The 25,294-nt window shown below is 34.5% G+C and overlaps 1 protein-coding gene across 1 annotated transcript in view; it reads left to right on the top strand.

The window, feature by feature from the left end:
• The first annotated feature begins 9,452 nt into the window (after positions 1-9,452).
• The window catches only part of LOC108740315 (toll-like receptor 6), a 22,927-nt gene continuing 7,085 nt past the window's right edge, over positions 9,453-25,294 (top strand). Inside the window, exon 1 of the mRNA XM_025973647.1 lies at positions 9,453-9,526. The gene's annotated coding sequence lies outside the window, so the exon portion shown is untranslated. The remainder of the gene's footprint in view (positions 9,527-25,294) is intronic.

Here is a 25,294-nt window from a genome sequence, read left to right as displayed (position 1 = left end):
ACATATAAGTAAAACGTAAAAAAAAGTAGACTTTCAGAATAATACAGGCAAATGTAAACAGAAACAGATAAAGGTAGTTAAAAAGATAGTTGTAACAGCCGTTCAAAACACAAATATGAAACATTGGAATCATAGATAAGATATACAGTTGGTCAATTACAAATACAACTGTTGAAATATTATAGGTATATACACAAGTCCGAAATCATGTTTCGGACTAAAGGTTGAAAGATGACATTTTAGAGTATATGGTATTTTTCGCATAAATGGTTTTAATTTTAATTTTTAAAAACTTTTTTGTGGATATTTGCACATAATAATATAGCAATTTTATTTAAAATATAGAACTATGGAAACAAAAAGAAACTTGCTAAGGATTACTCACGAACTGAACAAGAAAGAGGAGCTATAATGGAGCAAATAAAAGATAAGGTCAATTATCTTTTATACAATATTTACAGGGATGGCAAGGAAGTTCTTTTTGGACAAAAAATGAAAATAGCAAAAAGTAGAAATTGTCATATTTGTATTCTAATTTTCGAATATAATTCATCTAATGTTATGTTAACGGCAAATTTAATAGTTGACTTCAAATCTAGTTAATTTAACTTTAATAAATACGTAGAAAAAAATATTTGTTTAATATAATACAATAATTTAGATAAATGAGATTGATATAAGAACAAAGGCTTTCACGGCTGGAATCCATAGTAGAATAAAGATTCGGGCTATAGGACCGTGGTCTAAGTGAACTATTCTGATCAGACGTTTCGTCAGCTACTGCGGCTGACATCCTCAGTGGTAGTGCTGCGTTGACAACGTGAACGTACTACAGATTACATCTCGAAGTCTCGAATGCGACCCAGACCACGGCCCTATAGCCCGAATCTTCATTCTAAAATGAGATTGATTTAACTGTTGGCACTTGATGGAACATTTTAATTAAGTAAATAATTGACCAATAAAACACTAGGTGTATTTTATAAATATTTACTCGATGCGAATTTCGGCTGTTATAATAAACTAAAATTTAAAAAAGTAAACAATAGTGCTTACAGATAAAACGTACGATGTTCGAGTGGAATTTTAAAAAACACTTTTTTTTAACACATTTATTTGGTTCGATTTTCAGGAACCTGAATTACACTTTATTATTTCAATTATTACACTCTAAAGATGGCAAATGAACAACTAACATAGGTTTTACCTATTGACTCTTAGACCGTTAATTGAATGAGAAAATTATGAGCTTATATACTAATTGGAGGTGTCATGGCGGTATGATCCATTGGTAGGGGCAAAGGTCGCTAGATGTAACTTTACAAATTGTAGAGAAATCAATAAATTCTATATCGGACAAACAGGGAGGAATATTATTAATCGTCGTAAAGAGCCCATAGCTTGTTTTAAATTAAAAAAAAATCAGTCTAATTTTGCGAACCATTTGTTAGAATGCGATCACAGCTTTAAAAACTTAGCTACTACTGACAATGTATAAATTTTGCATTCAATACGTTTAATAAGGTCTATTTACCTAGATGGAAATCTACTTGCTTAACTGAATCCAAACGAAACTGCTAGAAGCAGATCGCAATTCTGCTTTTGTCGGATCTCATCAGCGTGTCGCAGTCAGCTTTTGACAGATTACACATTTTCTTTTTATTTACATTATTCTCGAGGAGGGGAAATCTTCAAAAGACACCCCCTGAAGGGAGGTAATGTCAGATTTTTACCGACTAAAACCCCTCCTCGAGTGGGGAGATAAACCCTGAGGGTTACACATTCCCGGGAAGAAAATGGAAGTTTGGGATTTGGGAGAGGGTGTAGAAGGGAAAATGGTTGAGCGTGGGGGAATTGGGGGGGAGAACCGTCGGAATAGGTGGTCCACCTCGGAAGTGATGGGTGGACACTCGCGCTAAAAAGCGAAGCTAGGAGTGAGCGAGAGGGAGTGGCTCATTGTAGAAGGTGACAGGGCCTTCGAAAAAGGTCGTTTGACTTTTGGGTGAAGTTGGAGAGTGTCGAGATAGTAGGGTTTGCGTGGTCTGTCACTGAGGCCCGGAGATTTGCTGCGAATGAGATTGCAGCCTCAGGGAGAGAAGGTAAACAGGTTTTTTTCAGAATTTGGGTGTTTCTGACGAACCAGGGATGGTTTAATGTGGAACGAAGGATCGGCATGTAGGTGCCTTGCAGAAGACTGTGGGGAAGAGCGCAGCCCCAGACGGGAATGACGTAGAAGCAAATGCTCCTGATTGTTGCGTTAAATGCACGGAATTTCGTATGTTGGGAGATTGAGTCGTTTCAGAAAAGAGGCTTGAGTGCGATGAATGCACCCATTGCCTTGTTACGGGTAGTTGCGATGTGGAGCCGCCAGTTTAGGGTCCTGTCGAAAACAACGCCCAGGTAGGTGACAGAGTTGCTCCACTTGATGGGACGGTTGTTTACTAAGATGGAGGGAGGTTTTCGGGACCTACGAGAGAAGAAAATTGCTTCAGATTTGGTTTCGTTAATGGAAAGTTTCCATTTCGGTAACAGTTTAGGAGCAGGGGCAGAAACTTATCAATTCTCCCTGTGCATTGGAGAATGGTTTTAGAGGAGTTTAAGAGGGCAATGTCGTCCGCGTAGAGAGTTGTCAAAATAGAAGTGTTGGAGGGCATGTCCGCATAGAACAGGTTAAATAGAATAGGTGATAGTTTGGAGCCCTGTGGGACACCGGCTGTGGCGGGTTTACTGGCAGAGAGCACAGAGCCGTCGCGGACCCGAAGGCTTCTATCTGTGAGAAAGGACCTGATAACTCCAACTAGAAAATGTGGAATTTTAAGGGCGATAACAAATTGATGAGTAGAAAATACTATGATATGCTTTATGGATGGTTCATTTCTTCCCTATTTATTTCAAAATACTCAGTCAGTTTTTGTTCTATTTTTCAGCATCTACAGTTTGGAATTGCAAATGACTGCATAATATGTGCAACAACTGCAATTAAAAAGATAAGGCCTTGTACTGATCATATACAGTGTCATAATGTTAGTTATGATTTACTTTATTTATTTTCAAAAGAGGTAATTTATACTTTATTTAGATAAAGTCAAAAACCCTGGATCAAGAATGTAACGTGGATGGTATGTTTGATCAAGAAAAGTGGCGAAAACAGGATAAACTTTTCTTTAATAGGACTGAAGATGTTGCACTGTATCTGAATAAAATTAGAAGAACCACGTTTCCGATTCTCAAAGCTGCTGAGGTAAATTTCAATCGTTAAAGACTGTCGAATAGAAAAATGAAGTCTGTATTTTATAGAAATATAAAAAAGAGAACATACATACAATGGAGAGGGACACATTGTCTAATGAAATCACAACTAAATCCACCGATAAGGCAATTATAGTATTACCTAATAATTTTAATTAAGTTTAGTTTTAATTTTTCTATATTTCTACGTACTAGAAATGCATGTGGTTGAAATTCGATCAATTTGCTATTAAATTAAATATATATTCCAAAGAATTAATTTTAATTACTAAAACAACTACAAACATAATGCTGCTACAATCGGAACAAATCGTACGTATTTTCGGATGTGTTTGGTTTTTTCCGATTTCAATCATTTCATTATTAAAACAGTTATTATTATTTTGGATTTTTCATTAATTTTCCATTTAAAACTCGAAATTTTTTGATCTAAAAATTAGATTTTACACAAGGTAACCATTAAAAACAAAATTTTTCTGTTATTTCATTATTATGAATGTTTTGATATTTATTGTTGTGTAGTTAGTGCGGTAAAAGTTAATTCTATTGTTTATGGAAAGAACTCGTCGCTGTAAAAGAAATACATGTAATGACATCATATTTGACAAAAACATGCCTCTCAAAATAAGCCAATAGGAAATTTTCTTTCAAGGAGAAGCTGATGCCGAAAAATTAATAACTTAAACCGCAATTAATTTATAATCCGAAACCGTTGTTGCAGTTTACGAGTATGTGGATGTTCTAGTTTTACTGACTGCACTCTCACCAACAGATCGAGAAATTTATTTCTAAACACCAGCAAAAAGCAAGATACCACAAAAATTGTATGCATCTAAAAGCCTGGAAATAGTATTAGCAAAGTGTATACAGCATATCCTTTCTTTAGACGTCCGCTTTTTTCCAACGGGGAAAAAATATCTCTAAAAAAATTTGAAAAACGAGAAAAGACGCCAATTACATTTTTAATGCTGGTGTTTCATGTATCGTTGCCTTATAAGCTGCCCCAAGAAAAAAAAAAAGGATCTAAATACATTGAGGTACAACTCAAAAAATAGTTAGTTAAATTACGATTTTCGGCTTTGCAGATGTCACTTTTATAATTAACTCTTCTTCTGTAAATTTGTTATTTTTAGCTAAAAATAAAGTTAATATACAAACACCATTTATAGTACATAGAATTGAAACTATTACTACAATTTTTTTATTCATATTCATTGAAAAGGTTTCACGAAAATCTATTCAGTGGAACCGTAATCGGAGGTTTTTACTGAAGGGCCTATCAGAATGTGGCCGCTAGTGTTCATAGGTAATTAAAATAATATTAATTAATTTTTGTACATTTGTAATGAATCTGAAAATTTATCGTTACTGCTGTGCACTTGGCTGCAACCTCTTCGAAGTCAGGTGTAGATAGGCATTACTTTATTATATTCATACATTCATGACATATATTTATAATTCATACATCTAATTAAAGCTAATTTTTTTCTGTGTATGATGGAATACCTCTGCCTATGCTATTGGCATAAAAATGGACAATTTCATTACTTAGCATTCAATGTTATTACGGAAATTATAAATGCGGAAATTATTGAGATAAATGTACCTCACTGATTTACTTTCTCAGTATAAAGCCTTGCTGTTTGAATTTGGTGAAGGTCATGTACGCACTGGACATTTACGAGAATTACCGTGACGAAAATTTGTAAAGTTTTTGGTGATCGAATTGCAGTACAGTCATCCATGGGGATGCCGAGAAGGAAAGTTGTCAAACAGTATGACATGGACGGATACCTCACAATTAGCTGGCGAAATCACTTTGTTAAAATCGACTTAAAAAAATTGATGTAGGGACGTCACTTACGAATTTTGAAATGAACAAGATGACAGATTTTGAATTCCCCTTTTATAGTTTATGTACACGTCTATAATTTGCGAAAAACACATTATTTCAGCACTAAATTAATTTTTAACGCATATTATTTTATTTTATTATATCCACTTGAAATTATGAACGAAAACGCTTTGGGGTGTCATGGCGTATGGTGTTACGTCACGCCTGGGTAAAGATTGCATTGTGTCAACGAAGAATGCAGAAAGTCGTCAAAAAATTTTCGGGTGTCAAAAATGAATTTCAAAAGTTACTAACGGTCTCTGGACCCTCTATGCAGAAACACGTCAATAGCAATACCTAACATATTGTTTATTTATGTTCCAAACAATAAAATAATGGGAGATAAACGGCGCACGGCGAAATACAGTACTTTGATTCAACTTTGATGATTCTTGGACTTTTAATCTCAAAACCACGATTAAACAACAAATTCACTAATTAAATGATGCAGGGATCAATCGAAATGCTTAATCAAAACAAAAGTTCAAGCAATAGGCTGTCTCTGATTGACATTTACTTAGGCGTGACGTCATTCGCTGTGATGGGTGTTTCAGGTAAGATGGACGATTGCAAGATATTGTAATTTTATTTTATTAAAAATCTCATTGATCTCAATGTTTTCATTAAAACTGGACCATTTCTTAGAACTCTTCCAATAGGTATATACTTTATTCTAAAATGACTTATTGTGTGATTCTTTAATACTACCATCATGCTTACTGTATCACTTAAAAGTACAAAGTTGCCAGAGGATCTAATTGCGGTGGATGTCATTCCCGGATGATGTAACATTCCTGAACAACTATTCAATTTACTTAATTTTTATATTTTATAGTGCTCTATCACCTCTTGCGAACTCGGCACTCATTTCTGTTACACCCTGTATGCATACATCAATGCAAACTATGCAAAAGTGTCACTGAAGTTTCAAATTCGAGTTATGTAAATTTTGAAAAACGCGGCATGTTCGGTTTTTCAAATATATTATTTTAACTGTTTAAGGCTACAATTACTTATACAATTTTTACTAATCAAAGACATGTTCGGCCGCTTGGGTCACCCCGTCAGCGTGGAATATCTGCCACGTGTATGATACTTGTCTTGTTAATGAGGACTCCTTTTTATCACTTTAAACGGGGCACCGTATCCTATTCCAAATAACAACTCTACAAATTTTACGAGAAAGTGAATTCCCCTCCACGTTTTGAATTGTTTCTGGATCCGCCCCTCCAATACAAATTTTGTCAAAACACGATAATTCGCTGAGAATAAAAAAATCAGAAGAATTGAAAACATGTATGTGATTTAGCCCTATCTCCTTTGGTCTGTTTGAAAATTGCGGTATGAGAAAGACAAGAAAAATTACGACGAAAAATACCGAACTACTGCCGAAATTGTTAGGACAGGCTTAAGCAATGCTTAAGCCAGGAACATCTTTTGCTTAAAGTTAAGCATCTGTTTCGATTCGTAAGCGCGACTTAATTTGCGCTGCAAACCATTTCCGTCTTTTATGAACTACTTAAAGATAAGTAGTACTTATTTACGTCGGTACAAACGGGCATCAGTATTTTACGTACCATTTCCAGAACTAACAATAGATGTTAATGACATTAAGAAAATCACGCATGTAATTGATGGAGGATAATATTACATCGTTGTAAATGACAACCAGAAGAAAACTTCAGGACTGAATAAAGTTGCTTATCTACGATTAACATCATTAGCGCCTACACCTAATGCCGAGTTCGAGCGTGGTTGGGAAGTAATATTTCACCGATAGAGTGGGGACGATCGAGAGACGTAAAGATCAATAAAATCGAATTTACCCCCAGTCCCCGAAAATCTACTAAAATTTTTTTCTTGTAACAGTAGATACACCAGAATGTAGGACCGCTTGTGTACACTGCGCAGCTTATTTGAAGTGCAGCGGTAATAATTATTTAAACGCTTCAACAATTTTACAAATTGACGAAGTTTAAGATAATTGGTATATTTTTTTATTAGCGTAATAAATAATTGTTTTTCATAAATAAATNTTACTATAATAATATAACATTTTCTCGTATTAATTATATCTACCTAATTTCTAAGTTTATGACCACTATGTATGAGTAGTATTAGAAAGAAAGAATTAAATTGTGCTAAATTGTTAAAATTGTGGAAATAATGAACAATTATCAGTGAGTTCACTAACAGGGCATTTCCATGTTCATCTAAATATCAAAATTGCTAAATTCTTTCTGATTTTTTCAGGTGTGGGGTTTCCTGGGGTATTACCAATTTACGAAAGAAAAAAAATGCAACTGACAAGGTGACAACTACAGATATTCTTTGCGTATTTTTTTTATTGTCTTTCTTTTTTCCTTCTCCTTGGCAATATGTTTAATTTAAATAGCTTGTTTGCCACAAATTGAAAAATGAGCTCTAACAATAATCACGACGACGGAAGATTCCTAGTTTACCATCTGGAAAGGGCTGCGTTACGTTATACCGGACTACGATCCTGACAGTAAAAATCAAACTGTTCTACAGTGGTATCAAAAGGCTGATGAACTACGGGGCGGGAAGTCTATAAATGGACCGAGAAGATGACTATTTATTTCCTACTTCCAAGCTGAAGGGTTTGACTGATTCATTGTATAAAAGTTCAGCTAGTTTGAAGTTCAGACCGCTTTTCCATCTCGTCAGGTTATAGTGCTGTCTTCTGGGAGAAGATGAATCGTAGAAAATGGTTCGAAGAAATCCATACTAATCGTAAGTATTATTATGAGAAACTTGCTCTTCTCTTGTTGGATTCTTGACGCCGATGCAGTATCCTGTGTCATTGGAGAAATTAGATGACATAGTAGTTCAAACCGGAGCCTCTTCGAGGAAACACCAAACATTAGATTCGCTGTGTGGTTGCTTGAGTATGAATTTCGGCTAATTTTGGTAGTCCTCAATGGTGATGTCGATATTTACCTTAATAAAATTACAGTTACTTTTCCAGCTAATATTTATTTAACTGCCAGTGTTTATGTAACCTGGTGGTGTTGCATACTATTAGCGATGTCAAATTTTGAGGGTTTCTTAAAAATATGTCTGCCCTTAACCACGCTAATGTACTCACCATGCGATTCCTTTTTGTATCTAGTTGACACACTCCAAAGCTTTGTACTTATTTCAGTTACACCCTGTGTAGCCTAATTCAATTGTTCCATGTCCATGCATTTATGTGGATAAACATGGAAGAAAGCTAATATGTATGTTTATTACAATTAATAAATAAAAGTGAAAATTTTATTAAAAACTGGGAAAACATAAAGATGAGGTTCAATAAGGCATAAGGTCAATTTTCCACTCCAAACTAAAGAAAACAATTGAAAAATGATTACTCACGAATAAGAGGACTGCAATTCATGAATTAAAAGCAAATATTTCCATCTGAAGAGAATTTGAGGAGTAGCTTGTTAACGTACGAATTTCATTTTGATTAACCGAGGTGGAAGACATTGTGAATTCGTGACATTTATATCTACTAGCCATTGATCCATGATTCATATAAACCAAGCTCACTTACTTCCTGGTTGACAGAATGCTCACCGTCTTACTAGAAGTAAATATTTTATGTGTGCCAGATAATAGACTATACGGATATCAATTATTCTTTTCCTTTATGATAGTATAGCAAAAATTTCAACTGGTAAGGGGGAAAAGGGTGAAGTGGCGAGGGTTGAACTTGTACAATAATAAATAAGTATTTGTAAGTGGAAAGCAGAAAGATGGAAATGAAAATCTAATATTGGATACGTTGTCTAACCTAATCTAACCTAACCTAACAATTATCAAAACATCATGAATTTTGGCCCGTCACGGAATCTAGGACTGTCGGGATCTTAAATTGTCCGGTTTATGCAGGTGGAGATTTTGGGAGGCACCGATGCTCAATATTGATCTCGCAGTCAATTTCGATTTGATCGTCTTAAATGATAATCGCTGATCATTCAACCAGTCGAAGGGTACATTCTTTTTAATTAAATCGCTTATTGGTTTGACTGGAGGGAAGTATGGAGAAGGAGAGTTTTAAACACCAGGAAAAAAAAATAAATTTGGTCGGTAATAAAATAGAGAGCAAACTTTAAAGGAATTAAAGCTGAATCAGGAAAATTTGAATTATAAATAAAGGAATTATCGTTAAGGCACACATGGGATATTTTTTTGCTATAACAGTCTTCCCACAATACCGCAAAATTAAAGATAAGTATTAATTACAAAAACATGCAATCTACCACAATAATACTTATCATCTGTTCCTATCACTAGACTTCCTTACAACGTTGTTCTGTGTCATTTAAGAAGAGTGAAGCGTACAGTGCAGAACTCGTTCCTTGTGCCTATCAGAAGGTAAGATGCTATCTAATATTTTCAATCGCCATTTGCTTCAACATTGTCACTTTTTTTCTGTATAAATACAAATTTAAAATCTAAAGCTAAAACATATTAAAATTAATAAAAGCTAATGCTTTTCGACGAAATAATCGACTTTTTAAAAATTTATTAATATCAATATTACAAGAAAAGAACGTATCTACTCTAAAAGAAGTTACAAAGATGATTAATACATATTGTGTAAAAAAAAAGGTTTTTTATGTCTTGTCAGTAGCAAAATGGGCCATGGCGATGATTTGATGATGCATGTAATAACAGGTGTACAGTAGGTATATCGTGAGATAATTCCTTCTCGCGAAGTTGAACGTTTTCCAAGGTTATTGCTTCGTTACCCATTTTTGGTTTCTTTTTGGTACATTTTACAGTTACCCATTTGTATCCAAAATAACAACCTGTTATCGCGGAAAAAGTATACAGGATATTGGTCCAAACGTTAGGGATGTATTGTAGTTTGTTGAATGAGATTTGTGGCTGATTTTCAATTATTGTCTTCTTTAGTTCAGATAGTCCGCCCAAATTAATTTGGAGTAAATCGAAGTGGGTGTTCACCGTGATTGGTGTAAAATATTTATTTTCTTGTAATTCTAGGAAAAGCACGAGTTGTTTCTGACTGATTACTTCTTCTTTCTTTATTATTCTTCTTTCACTGGTACTCACTTTACAATTAGTCGGAATATCAATAAGGTATGAACCGTAGAATTTAATTGTTTTTGAAATCCACTAGGTCGACTTTTCCAATTGCTTAATAATTGATTTTGACATATTAATTATTGCTTGTCGACATGAATTAGTATTCTTCATACTCAACAATTGCATTTCACAAGGAACATTATCCGTATATTCTTGAATGTTTACTGACTACATTTGTATAATTGTGGCATAATTTTGGTTGCAAATGTTTTGGAATGCAAAGTACAATTCGTTTTTTAATAGAAAATTATTATTGGAGCTGGTAATCTTAAATTGACCCTGTGCTAATACAGGAACGGAATATAGGTGGTAATAGTCTAAACTAAGGATGTATAACAGGTAAATGCAAAAGAAAAGTAATTTTATTGTTACATATATAGTATTCGACTTTTATTAACTTTTAATAGTTAAAACGGGTAACTCATTTTAATAAAGTTGCAATTTAGTTAATTCGTTAAAGAAATCAATTGCTCCGACTATACTAGGATGTAAAATAACCAATTTTGAGAATGTAATAGAATTTTCTATATCCTGGAGAATAGGTATAATTATTTCGTACATATTTATAATTTGATTTAATGTATCTTCAACAATTAAAGAAAATTGAATCGAATTTTGTTGTTAATAGTTTGTTATTTTAATTAATTTCATTTTCAATATGAGTTCTGTTGTAGTTCTCTAATTAAGTTTTCATATCGTTCTCCGTTGGAAGCATATGGATTTAAATATGGTGCCTAAACCGTTTACCATACTTATTTTGGCTATTGTTCTATCGTGAGGAATGATCTAGTTAATTTTTACCTTAGCTTTTTCTTTTGTTATATATAATATTTGTAAATATAGGGTTGTTTGGAAAGTCATTTCGTTTTTTTTTTTGTGGAAATGAAAGACAGTTTTCGTATAATAAACAAATACTTTATTAAATTATATATTGACCGTTCTGGTCCAACACCTTTTGCCATCTTTCTGGTAGTAGCATAATTCCACGCTCATAAAATTTTTGGTCTTTGCTGGCAAAAAACTGATCGAGGAGGTTTTTGACCTCCTCATTTGAGGTGAAGGTTTTACCGTCTAAAAAATTTTGGAGTGACCGGAACAAATAATAATCCGATGGTGCCAGGTCTGGAGAATATGGTGGGTGTAGCATTGTATCCCATTCAAGCTGTAAAAGCTTTTGGCGAGTGACCAAACTTGTGTGAGGTCTCGCGTTGTCTTGGTGAAACACTACACCTTTCCTGTTGATTAGTTCTGACCTTTTCTGTTGAAGTGCATCATTCAGTTTGTCCAGCTGATGACAGTAGACTTCCGAATTAATCGTTGTGTTATCCGGCAAATGCCAAAAAAAAAACGATTCCTTTAAAATCCCACCAAACAGACAGCATCACCTTTTTTTGGTGAATATCGGCTTTGGAAATGGTTTGAGCCGGTTCATCTTTTTTGCTCCATGACCTCTTGCGTTTGACGTTGTTGTATACAACCCATTTTTCGTCCCCAGTGATGATGCGCTTCAAAAACGGATCATTTTCGTGACGTTTGAGAAGCGAATCGCAGACGTCAATGCGGCGACACAGATTTCTCTCTGTGAGAACATGGGGAACCCATACATCGAGCTTCGAGGATAATCCCAGGCCTTTCAAGTGGTCATAAACTGTTGAATTTGATAAATTTAACCTCAATCCGATCTCACGTGTTGTTATTCGCCGGTTCACATCAACTAATGCCTTTATCGCGTCTTTATCAGCTTCAACCGGCCTTCCCGAACGTGGTGCATCTTCGACATCAAAATTGCCGGATCGAAATTTAGCGAACCAGTTCTGGCACTGGCGTACTGTCAACACACCTTCTCCATACACATCAGTCAATTTCTTTCTGGCTTGAACAGCATTTTTACCCTTTCTGTAGTAAAACAGTAAGATATGTCGAAAATGCTGCTTATCGCTCTCCATATTTAAAAGGGCACCAACCAAAAACTACTGCGTAGAATTAATTGGAATTTTTCACACACAAGCCTTGCTATATGAGCTCTCAAAGCATATAAAAATTATACGGCTTAAATGTGAAGTTGGGTGCAAAAGAATACAATTAAATCCTCTGTCGGGAAAAAACGAAATGACTTTCCGAACAACCCTATAGTTTAATGCTTCAGACATGGAGTGTAAATAAATTTCTTTTGATAATTTTGTAGCCTTATAGTCAAGTTTATCAGTTTCTACTATAAATGGATTTAAATTGTAGTAGTGAATTAGTGTTTTCATGTGGTCTTGAGCTTTAGATTTTCCTAATTTTAAAGGTATTAGGCCTGAATTATTTTCCAAATGTTTCACGGTTATTTTATTCTGAAGTAGTAATGGGAATTCTGGAAATATTATTCAAATCATATGTTTTCCTAAGTGGGCATTATATACTATCCACGTGTACTTTATTTTGCGTGGGCGTTTCTATTGTTTTGTGTTATTCGTTAACTTTCGTTATACTTGTCGGTTTATTTAAATTTATTCGCGGTTTGCTGTCGCTTATACTGTTTAACGAAAGTTTTGACCTGTGGTTTAAATATGGTAGGGTCATCACGATTTTTATTTAATTTGGCAATTAATTTTTCTTTATTTTGAGTCAAAGTTTCATTTAATTTGGAATGTAATAATTTTGTTGTTTCTCTATGATTTTGTATATTATAGTCGCTTACATACATTTTATTAATATCGATATTAAACGGATTAATGACCATTAATTATATCGATTGGTTTCATTTTTGTTGCCGAATGTATAGAATAATTGTAAGCTAGTATTGCGTACATTAATTTCTTTTCAATAGGTGTTTCGTTAGGACCTTGTAAATTTAATAATCTTAAAATTGAACGTAATCTTTCGACAGGACTGTTTGATTGCGGATGATTCGGAGAAGAAAAATGAATCATTATTTTATGAAATTTTTACAAATCTGATATAACTGCGTTTTTGAATTCACTACCATTATCAACAATAATCTGTTTAGGAACATCATGATCGGTGAAAAAATTTATTAGACCATCAACAATTTGAATAGAACCTAACTTGTGCTTGCGCATATTTGGAGAAGGAATCAATCATAGTTAAGAATTTTGATTTTTCTATTGTAAAAGTGTCCATGTGAATTATTTCAAATAGCTTTGCTGTTGTTGGAGTAACGTTCATTTGAATTTTAACAGGATTCATATTTATTTTGTTGGCAAATGTCGCAATCATTTATATAGGTTTGAATTGATTTCTTCATTCATATTCTTCCAATAGTATGTGGTTTTAATTTTGTGTTCCGTCTCATCGATACCGCGATGGTTAGTTCTGCTTTCGTGATAATTTCGGATAATTTCTTGTACGTCTTTTTTTATCATTAACGTTAATTAATTTGTATTTACATTTTTTAAATTTTAAGGAGAACCATTTACTACATACTGCAAAAGTATTTTAAAACGTTTCGCAGAATGGTTCGTAAATTTCCGGGTTTTCAAAATATAGGTGATACTGAACTTTAGGTACGATAAAACATTTTATAAAGGTTATTATATGATTTTCAAAGCTATTTTCGGAAATTTGGACATGTATTCCTTGTTTATCTTCTGAAAGCCTAGTTACTAAAGGTTTTGCGGGACTATACAGAACTCGACCAATTATTACCTGATTTTGACCATGATTTACTGGCGTATCTGCATTTGGTGTACTAACGACAGGGTCCTTTTCACTATTTGAGTGCACGCTTTCATTTTCGTCTTGTAAATTTTGGTTGTCATGAACTTCCTGAACATTTTCATCTGGTTGTACTAATAAAGGGATGTTATCATCTTCAGGAAGTGGGTTGTTATTTTCTAGTTGTTTATTGAACCTTTCCATGTATTCAAAGATATTACTTACCTGTTTTGTATGAATTTCATAATCATACGCTTCTAATTTGATCCTTTTTAAAAAAATCCGACTTGTGCAATTGAATTTTGAAATTGGTCTTTCTTAGTCTTTCAAATACTTCCCTTAACCGTTCCAGATGTTCCTGTAATGACTTTGAAAAGATAATAATGTCGTCGAGATATACCAAACATTTTTCGTTTTGTATACCACGTAAAATATTATCCATCACACTTATTTCCAATACGTTTACTTTAATTTAAAAGTAATGTGAATAAAAACATGCGTCATATAAGTAGTGATTCTGTTCAAATTCAGACATCGATATTTAATTACATAGGTAATTTACGTAATTGTTATTGATATACAGATTTCCGACAGATGAATATTTAGCCATTCGAAGGGGAAAATTTTAATACTACTAGTGTCATTTCCAAAAAACGTCTTAAGGAAACTGATTTTCTGAAAAAAAGTACCGACGAATGTTTTAAAAACGATATAAAATATAAAATTTTCTATCTTCTCTTTCTCATAAAAGTTAAATCTGCAAAACAACGAAGAATAAATTTTGGTTATCCTTTATCAGTTAAGTATGGTTAATATTTGCTTTTAAATACAACTATTATATCCAGGTGTAACATTTGGAGAATACGCTTCTTAGAAATATATAATCGAATGACGCAATCGTCGAAACGGAACAACCCTCTAAGATAAAAGCCCCTATAATTGACGCTGTAAGAGTAACGGTGAATATTTGAATTTTTTAATTGTATTCAAATTAATCTAGCTAAGTTTTTTTTGTATTGAACACTTTAATTGGTTCATTAACTAATGTGTTTTAATTAATTAAAATTAAATTAACTAATTTGTTTTAATTATCACACTTTAATAATCGTTAATTAAATGACAAATATATTTATTTAAAATCAACAACTCGAGGCAGGTATTATTGACAGGGTGAAATGAGATCAGGGCCAACTATTGGCATACCATAGACCCCTTTATTGACATGTCTATCGCGCATGCGCATAAGTTTAGTGATAAAGGGATTGAAATTAAACAAATTAATAAATACGGATTGTTGATAAATATTATAATGGAAAAAACCAAATTATATAATGAAATAAAATAATTAAATTGATATCAATTAATAAATTCAGTCTAGGCGCATTTTCTTTTTCTTCTTTTTATTTTCTGCTTGTTTCTGAGATTTCTTTTACTGATAAACAACAATATTTTGCTCAGGAAATTTTTTGTTTATTATAAAATTACACGAGACAATATGTAAACAAATCCGCTGTGCATGTTAAGGATGTTAAGTTACTNAAATATCGAAAACCTATATCGTACTTCGTGAAAACTGCGTATCTTCAATACTTTAAAATAGAATTGTCCTATCAAGATAAGTTATGGGTTCCTTATTTTGTATGCCAGAAATGTGTTGTATGAGTACGATTGTGGTTCAATGGAAAAAGGGATGCAATAAATTTCGTAACACCCATGATTTGGCGAGAACCTCGAAATCACCATGACGACTGCTACTTCTGCGTTGTGAAAATAAATGGAATTAATCCTGGAAATCGTGTAATCCTAATATAGCTTCTGCTCAACGACCTCAACTGAAATCACGAGAGGTACAATCTAGTAAATCTAAAAGCCTTTATAGGTCCTTAAACTTGGTATTCCTATTCAAAAATGCGTAAAACTTAATAAAAAGAATGATTTATAGTGTTTTAATTATAAAGTTAATGAAATAATCAATAAAATAAGACAATATGTCAATAACAGGGGCCCTGTCAGTAATAGGGGCTTTTACCTTATTTCTGGTTCTTCATGCGCCAAAGTATATAAGAGCGTACTTTTGCCCCGCACTGAAGACTTTGTTGCCTAGTCCATTTTGACACTAGGCGTTTATAGACAAACCTACCTTATGCGCAGTCTAGTTATGTCAAATCTCTGGTGGTACTATACAACAATTTGAACTCATTTTATGAATAGGCTATTTAAAAGGTTACGAATACAATCTGGTAGACAGAATTAACTGCACCGCAAAGCTTTTTGGGTTGCATACTATGTTAGCAACACCTTAGATGCGTTAGGAGCTATCTAGTTATACCAGGTCTCTGGGCGAAATCATAAGTTTACTCCCTACCAGAAATCGCTCAACGCGTCTAAAGAAGTTTTCACTTTAAATATTTATTGACCCATTTATAACCAGAAAATTAGACGGTGTAATTTAATTACAAGTATAATAATTTTGTACAGGCAAAATGAATACTTGTTTGCAAACTTGACATACAAAACATATACTAGTGATCAGCTTTAGCTCACTTTAAAGAACTAGTCCTAAGATAAATAGTTCCCTAATACAAACTAGTTCTTTCAACTAGTTCGCGAACTACTACTTCATATTTTTAAATAGGGTGTCCACCAATCGAAGTATTCGCTATTCATCATATGATATAATAAAATAAATAGATAACAGGAAAAAACATTGACGGTTCTAAGAAAAGGTTCATTCATGCAAGAAATCATTTGTAGTAAAAGCTCCAAACTGTAAATATGTCCGATATCAACCTCCAAGTAAACATGTCGTGTCCTACAATTGTTTTACTTTTTTTTAAATTCAGTAAACCTATATGTAAAATCATAATTATGGGCAGAATACGAATCAGATCGATTGGTTAATTTGATTGTGATTTTTTTCATAAATGGGTTATAGACTACAAATGATAAGTTAAACTATAGCGTACAATAGTACAATACACAGCGAATTAGTTCTTTTTCATAATTAGTTGGCGAACGACCCATCAGTATTACATGACATACTATGAGAGAACTAAAAACTAAGACAGACACGCACCTCCACTATCCTATCCTGAGCTAATTTTCGCATTTCTCTAAAACTAGAACATCCCACATCCTTAACTATTTGCTTCTAATATGTCTCTGACTAGACCTCCATATCTGAGAAAGTGTCCTACCAACCTATTTCGCCTATTTCTTCTAATACCTCTTCATTTCTAACCTCTATCCACGGTATTCGCCTCTAACACCACACTTTGAACGCTTCTAACCTTTTCCTTTCCGCCGCGCCCACAGTCCATGTTTCGCTCCCGTACAGCGCCTCTCTCCCAACATACACCTTTAACAATCATTTTCGAATTTCTAAATTAAACGTTCGCGAGCATAGAAATGATATCTTTTTATTAAACGCGGCTTGACCCTGCACTATTCTATGCTTTATATCCCTACTACTCCTTCCGTCTTGACTTCCTAGATACCTAAAATCAGGCACTTTTTCCTTCCTTGCAAACCAGTATTTTTGTATTACTTTTATTTATTTTCATACAATACTGTTTTGTCAATACCGCCTTCATTTTATTTAAAGCTAACTCCTCCTTGCTAGATGCTAATACTGCTATATATCGGGTTGTTCGGAAAGTCATTTCGTTTTTTCCCGACAGAGGATTTAATTGTATTCTTTTGCACCTAACTTCACATTTAAGCCGTATAATTTTTATATGCTTTGAGAGCTCATATAGCAAGGCTTGTGTGTGAAAAATTCCAATTAATTCTACGCAGTAGTTTTTGGTTGGTGCCCTTTTAAATATGGAGAGCGATAAGCAGCATTTTCGACATATCTTACTGTTTTACTACAGAAAGGGTAAAAATGCTGTTCAAGCCAGAAAGAAATTGACTGATGTGTATGGAGAAGGTGTGTTGACAGTACGCCAGTGCCAGAACTGGTTCGCTAAATTTCGATCCGGCAATTTTGATGTCGAAGATGCACCACGTTCGGGAAGGCCGGTTGAAGCTGATAAAGACGCGATAAAGGCATTAGTTGATGTGAACCGGCGAATAACAACACGTGAGATCGGATTGAGGTTAAATTTATCAAATTCAACAGTTTATGACCACTTGAAAGGCCTGGGATTATCCTCGAAGCTCGATGTATGGGTTCCCCATGTTCTCACAGAGAGAAATCTGTGTCGCCGCATTGACGTCTGCGATTCGCTTCTCAAACGTCACGAAAATGATCCGTTTTTGAAGCGCATCATCACTGGGGACGAAAAATGGGTTGTATACAACAACGTCAAACGCAAGAGGTCATGGAGCAAAAAAGATGAACCGGCTCAAACCATTTCCAAAGCCGATATTCACCAAAAAAAGGTGATGCTGTCTGTTTGGTGGGATTTTAAAGGAATCGTTTTTTTTTAGCTTTTACCGGATAACACAACGATTAATTCGGAAGTCTACTGTCATCAGCTGGACAAACTGAATGATGCACTTCAACAGAAAAGGTCAGAACTAATCAACAGGAAAGGTGTAGTGTTTCACCAAGACAACGCGAGACCTCACACAAGTTTGGTCACTCGCCAAAAGCTTTTACAGCTTGAATGGGATACAATGCTACACCCACCATATTCTCCAGACCTGGCACCATCGGATTATTATTTGTTCCGGTCACTCCAAAATTTTTTAGACGGTAAAACCTTCACCTCAAATGAGGAGGTCAAAAACCTCCTCGATCAGTTTTTTGCCAGCAAAGACCAAAAATTTTATGAGCGTGGAATTATGCTACTACCAGAAAGATGGCAAAAGGTGTTGGACCAGAACGGTCAATATATAATTTAATAAAGTATTTGTTTATTATAGGAAAACTGTCTTTCATTTCCACAAAAAAAAACGAAATGACTTTCCGAACAACCCTATAATATGCTAATATAATCATACTAATCTTTTGTCCCTGTATATCTATCTGTACGGTTGTACTGTCTTTAATGATGTTGATCGCCTCTTCGATGTATAGATTAAAATGTAGCGACGACAGTGTGTACTCGCAGTTTATTCGCAATGGTTAAGTTGAGTTTATCGCAAAATTCTATTAGTCTATCTCCCCTATAATTTCTATTGCCTAATCCAAAAGAACCTCTTATTGCACCTTCACCTATCACTGCGTTGAAGTCTCCCACAACTATTAGGTTTTCCTACGCTTTTACTAAACTTAACACGTCTTCCATACCTGCATACACCGCTTCTGCATCTTCATTACGGTAAGATGATGTAGGCATATAGACCTGCACTATTGCCGTTTTAAACGGTTTCGAGTTTAATTTAACCATAACTATCCTATAGCTTTTTTGTAAATAACTTTCTATACTCAGTCCTGCTTTTCTTCGAATCACAATTCCTAGCCCCCGAATTATCTCCCATCTATCCTGTATGTATTCTTCTAAAGTTTCCACTAATGCCTACTATATCTAACTCTGATCTATTCATCTCAACTTTCAAATTTTCTAATTTTTTCTGATTGTCTCGTTACTCTAATATTTCACGCTCCGACTCGTGAAATATTGCATTTTCCCTTACGGTACATATTTATTATATCCCCCGAGTGGATGGGGTGGGGACTACACCCGGATATCTGAATGGGGCTAATTTACGTCCAGAGTGCTTTACTTTAGAGGACGCCATTATGAGTTTTGAATTGTTTTACATGAGATATAATGTGGTGGTTTCCGTACTGTGCATCAGAGAGCCATCCCGATCTTCGCGATCTCTGCTACCCTAAGTGCTGAAAGAGTTGTTGCCCTTTTTCAGGATTATTTGCTACTTTGTACATCTCCCCGGTGACCTTGGAATCGGATTATTTTCTTCAGGAGATATTGCTTTTTTTTTATTTTTAATGTTGTTTATTTAACGGTATCAAATGTACATAAATTTTCAATTTCATAACAATAAAAAGTATTTCTTTTATGCTATCGTAGTTTTGAGGCGTGTTTGTTTCTCGCAATGAACATCTCGAACGCCTTGACTATACAATTTTAACGAACAATTCAGATTTTTGCCTCGTTTTTCGATGTCTGCACGCAGAGCAGAGCAAATACTGGTTTCACTAAAAGAAGATAAAAGCATATCACTTTTACTTTTTGGTATAGATATTTTGACTGAAAAAGAGAAATTACCTTGAAATAAGCGGCTCTAGCTTTTGTTATTTGTTCTGTAATATGACTAGTAAAATATAATTTTTCATCTAAAATTACACCTAGGTATTTAATACATTTTTTATGAGGGACTTTGATATAACTGTTTATATTTTCTCTTATACAAAAGTCTCTCCAGACTACGCAATTTCTTCTATGTATATTTTTCATGGGTGGTCTAAATAGAATAGTTTCACATTTTCCAACATTAATTTTAAGCTTCCATGTATTGTAATATTCGCTTACATTAATAAAAATAGTTTGCAATTTTTCTCTCGCTTCCTCTACGTTATTTTTATGTACATAAATCAGTAGGTCGTCAGCGAAGGCAATTGCTCTTCCTTCGGCCTGCCCGTTGAGTCCGAGCAGCCCAGGTAGCTCTGACGTGTAGATATTAAACAAGATGGGGGCATTTACTGTGTCTTGTTGTAGGCCGTTTTTTATCGAGAATGTGAGGCTAGAGGTAAACTCCGTGTCAGTTAATCTAAATTTCCTGTTTTTCAACATTGACCAAATTAATTTAACTAAATATAAGGGGAATTTGAATTCTAACAGTTTAAATATCAGTCCATCTAACCAAATTGTGTCAAATGCATTTTCTAGATCCACCGCGCAAGCTGCTGTGAATTTGTTTTCGAAAAGTGCTTTATTTACGTCCGAAGTTACTAGTTGCAACGCGTTCAACGTTGAGTGTTTAAATTTGAATACGAATTGTTGATCTGGTATTATCTTCTCTTCGTGACAATGTCGTAACAGGGCCTCATTTATAATTATTTCAAACAATTTACTAAAGTTCGGAAGCAAGCTAATTGGGCGGTAGTTAACAACATTTTCATTTCCATTATTTTTCTTTTTAATTGGTACTAATTTAGCTACTTTACATTGCTCAGGGAAATAATAATTATTTATCATATTATTGAAAAGGATTGTCATGGCTCCTACCAGTTCTGGTGGAAGTGTTTTAATGATAAAGTTCGAAATGTTATCAAATCCTGCGGATTTTTTATTATTTAACCGCGTTACAGGTCTTGTCAATTAGTCTTGTTTTTGTAAAACAATATCCCCAATTCTCCGGGAATATTGGGTTTAGGGCTGAGTTATATTGAGAAAATTTTAATAATAACAAATAGTACTAGGGTCAATTGAAAAGTCCCCGGCCTGACACATAGATGGCGGCACCACAACTAAATCCATATGATTTTCAGTTAGTCCTAACCTCCAAAAGACGCGTCTATAAATTTGACGGCTGTCGGATCATTAGTTTGTGAATTATAGCATTTTTAGTGAAGCAACTTTTGTTATTGTGAAAAAAATGGATAAAAAGGAATTTCGCGTGTTGATAAAATATTGCTTTTTGAAGGGAAAAAATACAGTTGAAGCAAAAACTTGGCTTGATAACGAATTTCCGGACACTGCCCCAGGAAAATCAACCATCAAGGATTGGTATGCTAAGTTTAGACGTGGTGAAATGAGCACCGAAGACGGTGAACGCAGTGGACGCCCAAAAGAGGCTGTTACGGACGAAAACATTAAAAAAATCCACAAAATGATTTTGAATGACCGTAAATTGAAATTGAATGAAATAGCAGACACTCTACAGATATCAACGGAACGTATACATCACATCATTCACGAATATTTGGGTATGAGAAAGCTCTGTGCAAAGTGGGTGCCGCGCGAGCTCACTTTTGACCAAAAACAACGACGAGTTGATGATTCAGAGCAGTGTTTGAAGATGATCACGCGTAATAAACCCGAGTTTTTGCGTCGATATGTGACAATGGATGAAACATGGCTCCATCATTTCACTCCGAAGTCCAATCGACAGTCATCGGAGTGGACTGCACACGATGAACCCGCTCCAAAGCGTGCAAAAACGCAACAGTCGGCTGGCAAGGTTATGGCGTCTGTATTTTGGGATGCGCGTGGAATAATTTTCATTGACTACCTTGAAAAAGGAAGGACCATCAACAGCGACTATTACATAGCGTTATTGGACCGTTTGAAGGACGAAATCGCCGAGAAACGACCGCATTTGCAGAAAAAGAAAGTCCTGCTTCACCAAGACAATGCACCGTCTCACAAGTCAGTGAAAACGATGGCAAAAATTCATGAATTGGGCTTCGAATTGCTTCCGCATCCACCGTATTCTCCAGATCTGGCCCCCAGCGACTACTTCCTGTTCTCAGATCTCAAAAGAATGCTCGTTGGGAAAAAATTTTCGTCGAATGAAGAGGTGATCGCCGAAACTGAGGCCTATTTTGAAGCAAAGGACAAATCGTACTACAAAAATGGTATCGAAAAGTTGGAGGATCGCTATAATCAGTGTATCACCCTTGAAGGGAATTATGTTGAATAAAAAAAACGAATTTTGCAAAAAAAATGTGTTTTATTGTTTTAGGCCGGGGACTTTTCAATTGACCTGTTAAATAGTAACGGTTTAAAGTTGCCTTATCCTCGATAGTCGTTTGTGAGCTAGTAGAAAAGCCCTTCTCACGCGGCTGAAACCCAGCGTCGCGCGCTTCAGATTTATACCTTCACTTTTCTCGGCATATTTAAAAAGCAGAGCTCTGTTTTAGATCAGGGTATCTCCAAAAATTATGAACAATGCAACCTGGTTTGATTAAAACTTAATGTGTTTCATTAGTCACCCACGTATCGCTCCACTCTTCAGCTCTACTTGTGGCTGCAGCGCTAAGAAGGGAAGGTTTTTATATAAAAACTATCACTACACCTTGTTATGTTTAACTTCCTAGTAACGGCCCGATTTTGTAAATTCTAAATTTTAGCATATCTCCATATTTGCGTTAGAATCAAATAAGCTACAGATGCAAGTGGATGTATGTATGTATTATTTATCCCATGTAACAATGAGCGGCCATGGTATCTTTCTGCGAACTTCATGTACACTATCCTTTCTTAGATCGACTAACAGAAATAAATACAAGCATAGAAGAGAATAGTGAGCTAATATATGACATACCTACGACTGTAAAGTATTGGCTCCGCCTACAATGACGCAAATACATTCTTTCCTGGATTAAGTAATATGGACGTATGTGTGCTCAGAATTAATTTTCGTTTCGGTTATCTCTAGAACAAAAAATTAAATCGATATGGGACCAATAATTGTATTCGACGCATAATTGTGTAACTTATAAACTGATTAGGTTTACAGCTACTTTTTGTGGAGAATCAAAAACTAAAAAAAAAGTCAAACAAGCTGAATTTCGTAATTTATAAATTGTATAATTTATTAATACAGAGTCCAAACGTCTTTTGAGTAATTGCATGTAAGGAACGTTTGTATAAAAAATATGATAGTAAACGAATACATAGCAATAACACAAGAATAACAAAAATAATTATAAATAGAACATCTGGCATCTTTATTCTCTTAAGAAATTTTACATAAACCTTATTTAGAATATCAAACAAACATTATGAAAATTGGTGGCTTATATATATATTGCGAATTCATCTAGTTTTTTGTGTAGGTACTACTTTTAGCAATCTTTTGTCCAGATTCTTCAGAAATTTCGAAATAGCAGCTACTACGTAACATCTCTTGTTCAGTATCTTTAACAATATGTTTTGATTTCTGATTATTTTTCAAAAATTGCATATTTATAATGCTTAATGGCTCTGGCCATTTTTTTCGAAATTTGGTAATCGACGTTTTACTATAAATTTTCCAGTATTGCATTCCCAGAAATGTGTTCCCCTCGTTGCAATTTTGTTTAAATAACTTTCTTCGAGTTGTTCTTACGAATATTATGAAGTGTGCCCAAATTCACCAAGAACAATTGAAACTTATTTTTTTTTCATAATATTAGAATAAGAGTTTTGATTTATAAGTATATTCTGCCTTGAGGTATGTTTTTATTATCCATGAAATGAAAACTGCGTATCTTCAATACTTTAAAATAGAATTGTTCTATCAAGATAAGCCATCCAATGATCCAATGGAAAAAGGTATGCAATAAATCTTAACACCCATGATTTGGCGAGAACCTCGAACTCACCATGATGACTACTACTTCTGCGTTGTGAAAATAAATGGAATTAATCCTGGAAATCGTGTAATCCTAATATAGCTTCTGCTCAACGACCTCAACTGAAATCACGAGAGGTACAATCTAGTAAATCTAAAAGCCTTTATAGGTCCTTAAACTTGGTATAATGAAACAGTTTGTGAAGGCGTTTGACAAAAGTAGAGAATGTTTCAATTTATTTCACGCAAGTTTCCAGGATTAAGTAATGAAAAGTTAAAAGCAGGAATTTTGGATGGGCCACAAATTAGGCAACTCGTGAATGATCCTAATTTTATCAAAGCAATGACTGAAGTGGGATCGAAAGCATGGAATTCATTTGTTTCAGTTATGAGTAACTTTTTAGGGAACAAGAAATTTAAGAATTATCTTGAGCTCGTTGAGTGCATGCTTTCAAATTTGCAAGAGCTAGGATGTAACATGAGCATTAAAATTCACCTCCTACACTCACATTTAGATCGATTCCCACAAAATGTGGGTGATTTTAGTGAACTGCAGGGTGAAAGATTTCATCAGGATAAACGGACAATGGAAGAGCGTTATCAAGGAAGGTAGGACTCCCACATGATGGCCGACGACTGTTGAAGTTTGCAACGAGATCAACCTGATATCGTTCATTTAAGGAAATCGTCTAAAAGATCATTTGATAGTGTACACTTGAAATTTAGCTTACATGTGTAGTAATTTTTTTGTATTACTTAGTCGAAATACAAAAACCGTATATTTCAAAAAGTAAAGCTGTTAGCAATCATCCACTATATTTTTCATAATCAGAGCTATAGAAATACCCAATAAAAGTAAAAAAAATTAAGGAAACAAAAATGGTGTTGACCAGTGTTATCAATTACATGTCACTCACAGTATTATTATTTTCCGGTCTTCTCTGGTTAAGTTTGAGCAAGTGAAGACGGGCTGATGCGAAAGAACCTTTTGGGATGCTGAAATATAGGTAATCGGTCATCATCATAAGGTCATCAGTCCTAAGACTGGTTGGACACGTACCTCCACTCTTTCCTATCCTGAGCTAAACTTCGCATTTCCCTAAAACTAGAACAACCCACATCCTTAACTATTTGCGAAGAGTAATCTAATCTAGGTCTACCTCTACCCCTCCTAACTCC

Source organism: Agrilus planipennis, unplaced genomic scaffold (assembly GCF_000699045.2).
Source record: "Agrilus planipennis isolate EAB-ADULT unplaced genomic scaffold, Apla_2.0 scaffold58, whole genome shotgun sequence".
In the NCBI taxonomy this organism is placed as follows: Eukaryota; Metazoa; Arthropoda; class Insecta; order Coleoptera; family Buprestidae; genus Agrilus; species Agrilus planipennis.
Note: the sequence above shows the minus strand (reverse complement) of the source record. Positions and strands in the feature narration are given on the sequence as shown.